An 11,038-nucleotide genomic window follows, 5' to 3' on the forward strand; every position below is an offset into this window, starting at 1 on the left:
GTATTTGCAAAGTTTTAACATATGACCAGGGATTCTGAAAAGAAAGCTTGGCTCCTATAATTTAACAACCACACAAGTGACCCAAAAAGAGCATTTCTTTATTTTTTGGTTAATCTATTTATTCCTTTTTCCATCATATTTTACATTTCGATATCATACATAGAGTATGCATGGATTTATTGTGACATTATTGGCATGTTTGTAGCATAGACAGATCAGACATCATAGTTGTACAGAGTTTCTAAATAATACATGTAGAGAAGACCAGAAGGCATGGAACATGCATAATTACAAATTAAATATGCAATACAATCGAATTATTTCTTTTTGAAAATGTAAAGACATTGGATTTACTTTTTTTCTATTAAATGTGTACAGCATAGATTTTGTTACCATAATTACTGCATTGAGTGAATTGTTATTTTTCTCTTTAAATCCAAACAGTATGTGTTCATTACTAAAATTTATTCTGCCTTATGTATAGTTTCCAAGCCAATCTGAAAGTTCCATCCATATATCAGCAGCATAGTGACAATAACATAATAATTGAAGTGAGCATCTTCCCATACTTGATAAACACTCGCGTTCTTTAATAAAATTAAGTATCCTTTCACAAATGAAAACATATTTAGGACATAGTTTGTCAACTATGGCAACACGTGTATTGTCTGTAGTATCACTGTGGGGTTAGTGAGCAAACTGTTGATTTAGACATGTGTTCCGCTATGATAAGCAAATCACATTTTTCGAAATAGTGTAGGACATCATCTACTGCCCACGGAACACTTACATCTAAAAAGGTACAAAATATTTACTTGGGTATGACCAGAATAACGTCTCAATTTGAAATGTTTACTTCAATAAACTTAAATATGGTCGTCAGGCTACTTTAGTTAGATAAAGATTTTATTATTCTATTCTTCCAACTATCACTTTAACACCATTAAATCACTTCAGCGTACCTCTCAAGCGCTACGTGGGGGTCATACGACTGAATCACCCTCTCGTAAGTTCGCTTGTTGCTCAGCAAAATATAAAGGACCCAAAACATTTTGTGGCGCCTCCAACAGCAATAAATTGTTGTTACGTCATGTAATCTATTCGAGTTGTTTTTCCACTCGGCTTATCACCTTCAGTTCGGATGTATCTGAGTTCAGAATTACACCGAATTGCTGTGAGTTGGGCAAAATGTAAAAGGCGCAAACAAACGTCATGTTAGTGCAGGGCAATTTATCATTGTGTGCCACAGTTGTGACGCACAGACAAACAAAACACCAGGGTGGGGATAAGGGTTGAACCTATGCTTGTTAGATACGGTGGATATGTTTAAATTTATGATGGCCATGTGCAAGGTGGACAAACAATATGTTTAAAAAATAGACATACTTGTATTGAGCCATTGAACAAGACATGTCTGTACATGGTTGTGTGATACTGGGAGTTGTTGAAGGAGATATAACCCACACTGTGAGTAATTTACTCTCTTAGTTTAACTATTCTTTAAGTTCCCTGCACCAGTGTGCATGTATGCTAACAGGGAAACGTCAACACCAGATAATAATCAGTCGTGATTGTCTGTCGAAATCAATTCCATAAGGCGTGACAGGCAAAATATTGTTGAAAAGTGTATAAATGAATCCCTTAAAGTGATTGATGACGCTTGGTCTTCGCGAACAGTTACACGATTAGTGATAGAGAATTCGACTGATTGATTTGTGATATTTCATATTGCTTATGGATTCGTACTTAGTTCAGGATGATTGAACTTGAACACTTCACATGCATCTAGCCATTTATATACGCTTTATACGTTCTAATTACATACATTAATTATAGTTGGTTGTCAGTCTCTCAAACACTGTGCATAAATTTCACAACTTTCGCCAACAGTGCAACTTATGAATTTAAGTGAAATGCGTTAATCAATGCTTTTTACTGACGCAGTTGTCTTAAAGCCCCAGCACTGTTATCACAAGCTTTCTTTAAATAAATAAATCATTTTACTATTAAATGTAAAACCGTGTGGTATATATCGACCCCCCCCCCCCCCCCAAACACACACACACACACACACACACACACACACACACACACACACACACACACACACACACACACACATGGTAGTATCTTGATGGAGGACAACTCTCATTGTTCTACCCCATATAAATCCTAAAACTAGTGCAGTGTTGGATTTACAGGCTCTGGGATAATCGTGGACCATTTATTTGAAGAGCACCTCCTCAATGGCTGCTAGGATGAATGCTTGATTTTGTTAAAAAGGTTGCACGCTGTACAAATCTATGTGTTGAAATAACGTTCGTTGATGACTGCCATGCTGTGAATACCATGTAAACAGTTTTAAGATTTGAAGAACGATTTCTTCTTGCAAACATCACGTCTTTTGATCTTAATAAAACTAACCTCGCAAACACAAAATAATAATCTTTATGTAAGGTCATTATTTAGTTTTATTACATTTATTACAAACAATCATATCACACACGATCCCACCAAGCACTGTGAAGTGTCCTGGGAGTTAGAATTTCTGTTGTATTCATCTACTTAGAAATACTGAACCAAGTCAGTAATCTTCAAGCAGGGAAAATGTTGCATTAACAATAGAACTATAAAATTGACATTATTCCGACCAACATACACACATGCATGCACGTTGCTAAATAAGTGCAATAATCTTGGACTCAACGTCAAACCCGATTTCATCTCACCCAATTATCACAGGGACAATGTAACACGTCAATCCTAAATTGGTGATAATGAGGACAGTAAGTCACTCACATGTTTCAATCAAGTGTTTACCACAACGTGTGAGCTGAATACTTGAGGCAACACAAAAGTGATGCAGGTTTAAGAAATCTCATTTTTGTTTGATTATAAGTATGATGCATCTTCTGTCAAACCCACCACCAACACATCCTAGCTAACCCAACCTTGCAAATCAAGTAACTGATTGTCCACAATGTTTCTAAATCTGAACGATGATTGTACTATTACACAACAGTGTTGAAAATACACGGAAGTTAGATTCACCTTATGTAAGAAAAACAGACCATATATGCATTACTATCTACAGAAGTAGCAAATCTCCGACTGTATCAAAAGCATGTGTATCCATCCCTATCGGTGGCACCCATCACAAACTCGTGCAAAGGCAAGTCAATCCTTCACCTGAAGAACACGGGAACATATGGTATAAATCAAAGTAGGGAATTGAATAGGACATGATGTTTTGTTGCCGATTCGTCATATTTCGATACGCCCTACATATGTCTACCATTTGAAAGATTAATGCACTTATACTAGTCCAGATTATTGCCGATTTTAAAGTGTTAACCAACTGAGATTCCATGTCGCATGTTCAATGTCTTTTGGTATGACGAAACCGGGGGTCGAACCCCGCGGATTCAACTCTCTAGGTAGATGCTCTACCGCTAGACCACGGAGGCGGTCTGTTACCTATAAGGAAGTACAGCACTTTATGTTTTCTTTTCTCAGTAAACTTCTCATAACATTTGCTTTCATTTTTGACAAATTGTCTTGAACAAATGCATTAATTAAGAGGCACATGTAAATCACTGCCCCCTAATTACTAACAATAAAAACATACCGAATATCACATAGACACAGAACAAAGTGCCTCAATTATAATATGCATACTAGTTCGCTTCATTTTCTCCAATACAGACAATACTATAAATATATGCAATAATATTATGTTAACTCTTGTCAAACAGACTTCTTCCTTTGTGTATTTTTGGGGCGGTCGGGTAGCCTAGTGGTTAAAGGGTTCGCTCGTCACGCTGAAGACCCGGGTTCGATTCCCGACATTGGTACAATGTGTGGAGCTCATTTCTGGTATCCCCCGCCGTGATATTGTTGAAATATTGCTAAAAGCGTCGTAAAACCATATTCACTCACTCACTCACTTAGTGTATTTGCGATTTATTACTGAGTACAGCAGGATTATATACTGAACCGAAAAAGAAACGTCACTATTTGTCCAAACACTGTAAAAATACTTTGAGATATATTAAAAGATGACACTTGGCAAAATCATCAAGGTTGAAATTAAAGTGTCAAATTTTCTTAAAGTGAAACACAATACTAGTCTCTGAGAAAATGGCATCACAAGTCAGTATCTCGTGTGTCCGCCATGTGAATTGATGACAGTCGTGCAACGTCAACACATGGAATGAATGAGGCGGTTGATGAAGGTATAGGACTTGAACCCACATCCTGAGAAACTCCTGACCCAGTTCAGCTGCAGTTGACGGCCTTGGTCGGACGTCATTCAGCCGTCTTTGAATCTCGTCCCACAGGTGTTCAATGGGATTTAAATCGGGACTGAGGGCAAGCCACTGCATGGTTGTGCTGCCATTCTGACTGAGGAAGTCTCTTGTTGCTCACGAAGTGTGGGCACGGGCGTTTTCATGTTGAAACTCGTGGTTGCGGCGACGTGCCAAATGAGGTATGGCGTGTGGTCTCAAGACTTGATCAAAGTACTGAGCTTCTGTGACACCATTGCCTCTCTCTGGACCGATGTTCTGGAAGACCACAGGGCCGACCCTCTGTGCAAGACCAATTCCACCCCACGCCATGATTTCTCTGCCATCTGCTGTTGAGATACAATAACGGCTCTCGTCTGAGAAGAGGACTCTTCTCCTCTGTTGGTGGCGCCAATGCTTGTGTTGTGTTGTCCACTGAAGATGGTCCCGGCGATGACATGGCGTCAGAATTGGTCCTCGGTGTGGCCTGTGACTGTGGAGGTGTCTGCTCGTCAATCGTCGACGCACGGTGTCCACACTAATGTGTTGCTGCCGTGTCCCCATGGTCTGTCGAGCAGTTTCCGCAGCAGTAACAAAGCGATTTTGAAGATGCTGTCGCACATCTGTAGTTTTGGTGGTCTGGTACCGTTGCTGGAGCCTGCATATGGTCCCTATGTGGACTTGAAATGCAATGGCTACTTCCCGCGCAGTTTTTTCAGCTTCCAAAAGTCCAAAGGCTTGGTGTCGCTGATTTCTTGTCAGTCTTGGCATGTGGTAGCAATTCAATATCGAGTGAATGTTATCCGATCTGGGTGGATTTTTATAGCGCAAGAAATGGGGAAACGCATGTGCATTTCAATTTGCATGGAACTCACGCGCCTGGGTTGCCGTGATGCGTTTGGGCGATCGGTTTTATTGTCATTTGCTTTGTTTTATTAGCATCAAATTTTATTTTTCCGGACAAGGTAATGTTAAATTTTATAAACTTTGACAAAAAAATCCCAGATATTTAAGTGACAACTTTTCATGCAATGCTTGTTGGGGTGAGGTTTCTTTTTCGGTTCAGTATATTTGGGTATGCTTAGATCAATGCACTAACTTTACAAACATAGCTCTTGTTGTTATCTTTTTTTCTGGCTTATGTAACAGTGTACGTAGCACATATCAACATATCTAGCATGATTAGTGTCAGTATTGATATACTTCACTCAACTTCTGTGTGACCATTTGCTATTTTGGGTATTAATGTATTGTTTTCTTCACGGGATAATAGTACCATTGCGATTTATGCCAGTAAAAATTATATTCTCGCTCAAATTCGAATTTAGTAAGGCATAATCAAGGTAAGCTCATGGTATGGTTTTCGTCCGTGGTCCATCTGACCATTTCAATATTATTTTCATATAACTTGCCCTACACACCAGACGTAAACGTTTCATTGATCTAATGTTATGTGAATTTGAAGTCTGGCTGATGAACATGCACTGAATCACCACACAGTTGGTTGTGCAATGCATTTATATGAATCTGGGTGGACATTTGGATTGTGGAAAACACAGTGCACACATGTGACGAACACAGACCGGTCGCTATGGCATCGTCCCTATATAAAAGATGATCGTAATAGGATCTATACCTGTCGGGGTATGAGAGAGGACTGAACAGCTGCTGTTTTCAACCATGAAAGGTTTTACAAAAACAGTGTTGTTCTTGGGTAAGTGACTCTTCTAGTATGTATAGACCGTCATGTGACTTTTTAAAATTTTGTTTTATTTTCAGTTTGATGCGTTTGGGAAAATGGTGTACACATGTTGTATACTAGATGGAACAAACATGAAATGAAAGATGAACTATATTCATAGTATAAGTCATCATGTAAATATAAAAAAATAAAAATCTAAAATGTAATTATCTTGTGGGCATGCCTGGAGAGAGAAGGTTGCCAGTTTCTCATGTTTGTCAAGGTCATCTAAAGAGGTAGGTCAGGCTTAGAAACTTTGTTGTTTGTATGTCATCGTACCCGTATAGATCGTTTCTAAAGGTGTTAGGAACGTTTTTGACAGGTTCAGACTGGACAAATAATGTCATAACTGACAATAAAAAGTAACGACATAATACTAGTTCCTTTCATGAATGAACACATCCTCTTCCAGGTGTTGCCGCCACCATGTACGGCACTGCACTACAGATTCTACATGCAGCGAACATGGAACCTGTGAAACAGATAAGACGTGCACCTGTGACACTGGTTACATTGGTGACTTGTGTCAACATGGTAAGCCACATTTAATATTATGAACGTTTAGAACGAAAATGAAACCTTGAAACATCTTTTTAAGACCAGCGCTGGGAATTTAAAGTAAACTGTTAACATCGCTTTGAAAGTCGCTTAAAAAGTAAAGCAGAAACTCATTTTCTAATTTGTTTATTTTTTTGTTGAAACATGTTTGACCTTTTCGAGAACACATGGCCTCATCACTATTTGATAATGATTCATAAACAAATGAAAACGATATTGTTGAATCCGTACAATGGACTCTGCCTTAAGCATTAACGTCTTATGATAATGGAAATATTATTTTTTCACATTCATTTGCAGATGTAAATTGCAAATGCTTCAAAAAGATCAAGCCCAGGTTTTCACAACTGACACTTATTGCAGGACAATAGTTATACAAAAATGATTAAATAGATAGAATATCACAGAAAGAATAAATAGATATCACAAAATAAATAGACAGCATATTTATGACAATAACTGAATCATTTTTTAGTTCTTAAAATATATACACCTTCATAATCAAATATAAGTTCATTTACTTGTAATGTTTTAAAGTGAAGATCTGTGTGATTCAAATATAAATGATTGATGAAAGTCTAATGAAACATGTAACCTGTAACCTTTCTGGTAGCATTCAAATATCTTTTCTAAGGGTTTTGTCATTGTTACTGTATACAACTTTCCCATACTTCAGATGCACAATCCAAAAGCGATTATATTCGCTGTTTATATTTTTAGCATAAATCTGACATTGCTGATATTGGACAAATAAATTGAGATCAAACCCTGTGGCATTCAATCATGTTTGATACTGTACGAAATTCACAGTTCTGTATATCCATTCATTATAAAGCACCGAAACAGGCAATGGCGACTTTACCTTTACAAATCACCAGTATTTGCTCTGTAAAATATAACCCAAGAAGCTTTACATGTTACACAATCTTCAATTTCACTGAATCAAAAGTAACTCTTTCTCACAGTATGCCTTAATGAAATCAAACAAAACTAATATGTATGAAATTACGTTTGAAAAAAGTATGTGTTATGACAAGTTGATATTCGGGTGCCAAAAGTTGTCTGACATCGGTTTCAGCATTCAAGGCCTTAGTAAGGCATTATTGTAGCGAAATGTATAGTATAAACACCTTAAACGAATGGTTCATGTCACTATATACGAAACACAATACACCTTTAACTAAGAATTAACAATGCATGTATTTCCCATTTACTTAAGACCTCAAGTAATTTGACAAAAAAAAATGAGTTTTCACATTTCCGTTCCCACTGGGTGTTACCGGTAGAGCGGGACACAGATCAGTGGAATCTTTGTTCCCGATTCGATTCTTTACATGTTTGGCATGTTTGTTTGTTTGATGTTGAACGACTCACTCAGGAATGTAATATCCACCTGCATATCCTGAAAATAGCCGAGTCTGTGCAGACTTTTATGGGATTTATATTTTAGGTGCAATGATCTTTCTGGTGGGGCACAATGACGTTAGTGGTTACAATGGTGTGCATGAAGGCTGAGATCATTGAATGGATCAACCACTGGTTTGTCTGGTTCATACTCAAGTTGCTGAAACAACAGTCACGTGGCTACGGTGTTGCTATCAAATGCTCACTTTAACTTTAAATGCATTACATGTTACAGCTTCCCAATGCGACGCTGACACAGATTGTCAGAATGGTGGAACCTGTGACAAAAATAGTCCCCAGTATCTTTGCAACTGCGTCCCTGGTTATGGAGGAGACACATGCAATCTAGGTACGTTTATATGACTGGTGACCATGTCAGCCATAGATTCTACTGGACAAACTAAAATGTTGTTAATGTGGATGGGCTCTCATGCAAGGCAATCTCAATGTTGTGTACAGTGCCTAAAATTCATTGCACGTGTTTAATTACCTGGCTACAGACAATATTTCTCCTTATATTACTAAATACGTACATGAGAAAGAGCTCTGCAAAATCAACTGTTTATGTCCGTTAGAGTTCCTGGTGCAGTTGAGCAATCCTTTGGAACAACATACTAGAGACATGTTGAAACATCTTAAAATTAATACTATCGTATTTATGAAACAGTTTTATTGTTTTCCTGTTGTAAATAAGGACATAGATACACTACTGCCTAAAAGTTCATTCCCCTAACACGCGTTGAGAGCCACAGTGATGAATAGTGTTATCTTTAGAAATGTCTTCAACGAATGATAATAATTACTGCAAAACAACAACTTACAAAATCCAACACATATGCTGCTTTCATAGACATTCCAACCCTTAAACACATTTATCTCATTACCACTTAACGAGCAAGGTGTGATAAAGGCTCTTCTTCACCCACTGGATCCGCATAAACGACGAAGTCATCAAAACGTTAAGAGACTCTCATGACAGTCAACAGATATGAACCTGTGAATCAGATCTTGATCTTGCCTGTTTGCAGTTATGACATCACCTAATGCAGTTAGAAGGCTAATCTGCCCTGAAAGAATGATTTTAGGGGTTTTCAGTGACATATTTGTAATGTTTGACTCACGCTGATTGTCTTCCAAAATGCAGATAACAACAGTACAAACAGGAGCAAATCATTTTGGCTTATAGAATTGCTCACAGTTAGATTTCCCTTGGAAGCTTCACTTATTTATCCACTTCTTTAATACTTGAACATGCAGGAAGTAAACGAAGTGCATGTGTGAAAAAGATTATGTAATTTCCATATCATTATTACACAGTTTTCTCGAACGTATTACAAATTTCTATTTCATACTCAAGTTGTTAAGTCATAACAGTCATTTTGCTGCGATGTAGCTGTTAAATACACACTTCAACTTTTAATGCATTGCATGTTACAGCTCCCCAATGCGACGCTGACACAGATTGTCAGAATGGTGGAACCTGTGACAAAAATAGTCCCCAGTATCTTTGCAACTGCGTCCCTGGTTATGGAGGAGACACATGCAATCTAGGTACGTTTATATGACCCGTGACCATGTCAGCCATAGATTCTACTGGACAAACTAAGATGTTGTAAATGTGGATGGGCTCTCATGCAAGGCAATCTCAATGTTGTGTACAGTGCCTAAAATTCATTGCATGTGTTTAATTACCTGGCTACAGACAATATTTCTCCTTATATTACTAAATACGTACATGCAAAAGAGCTCTGCAAAATCAACTGTTTATGTCCGATAGAGTTCCTGGTGCAGTTGAGCAATCCTTTGGAACAACATACTAGAGAAATGTTGAAACATTTTAAAGTTAATACTATCGTATTTATAAAACAGTTTTATTGTTTTCCTATTGTAAATAAGGACATAGATACACTACTGCCTAAAAGTTCATTCCCCTAACACGCGTTGAGAGCCACAGTGATGAATAGTGTTGTCTTTAGAAATGTCTTCAGAGAATGACAATAATTACTGCAAAACAACAACTTACACAATCCAACACATATGCTGCTTTCATAGGCATTTCAACCCTTAAACACATTTATCTCATTGCCCTTTAAAGAACAAGATATGATAAAGGCTCTTTTTAACCCACTGGATCCACATAATCGAAGAAATCATCAAAACGTTAAGAAATTGTCATGACAGTCAACAGATATGTACCTGTGAATCAGAACTTGATCTTGCCTGTTTGCAGTTATGAAATCACTTAATGCATTTTGAAGGCTAATCGGCCCTGAAAGGAAGATTTTAGGGGTTTTCAGTGACATATTTTTAATGTTTGACTCGCGCTGATTGTCTTCAGAAATGTAGATAACGACAGTAAAAACAGGGGCAAATCATTTTGGGTTATAGAATTGCTCATAGTCAGATTTCACTTGAAGTTTTACTTATTTATCCACTTCTTTAATACTTGAACATGCAGGAAGTAAAAAAACGTGCATGTGTGAAAAAGATTATGTTATTTCCATATCATTATTACACAGTTTTCTCTTACGTATTACACATTTATATTTAATACTCAAGTTGCTAAGACAACAGTCAAATTGTTGCGATGTAGCTGTCAAATGCTCACTTCAGCTTTTAATGCATTACATGTTACAGCTCCCCAATGTGACGCTGACACAGATTGTCTCAATGATGGAACCTGCGACAAAAGTAGTGATCAATATCTTTGCAAATGCGCCCCTGGTTATGGAGGAGACACATGCAATCTAGGTACGTTTATATGGCCCTTGATTCCTAGTGGACAAATTATGTTGCTCTAATGCAAGGCAATCTGAATATTGTGCCTGAAGAAAAACTACTCACACTTCACAACATAAGGAAATGACGACCAATTCATCGTTTTCGATTATTGCTTTCCAAGATCACTGAACATTAAATAATTGAAAACGAACAGATCATGAATGTAACATCAATGTACTGTATTTCAGCTTCTGGTGCTGCTAAGGTATCGGTGCATCTCCTGCTTCTCACGGGTGTCGCTGCCCTTGCAAAGCTGAACCTCAACTGA

General features: G+C 37.6%; 1 pseudogene; it reads left to right on the forward strand.

Annotated features, from left to right (window-relative positions):
- The first annotated feature begins 5,966 nt into the window (after positions 1 to 5,966).
- LOC139466980 (delta-like protein 4) lies at positions 5,967 to 11,038 on the forward strand (annotated as a pseudogene).

The sequence above is a fragment of the Haliotis cracherodii genome, unplaced genomic scaffold, assembly GCF_022045235.1.
Source record: "Haliotis cracherodii isolate W230 unplaced genomic scaffold, xgHalCrac1.p SCAF_19, whole genome shotgun sequence".
Lineage (NCBI taxonomy): Eukaryota > Metazoa > Mollusca > Gastropoda > Lepetellida > Haliotidae > Haliotis > Haliotis cracherodii.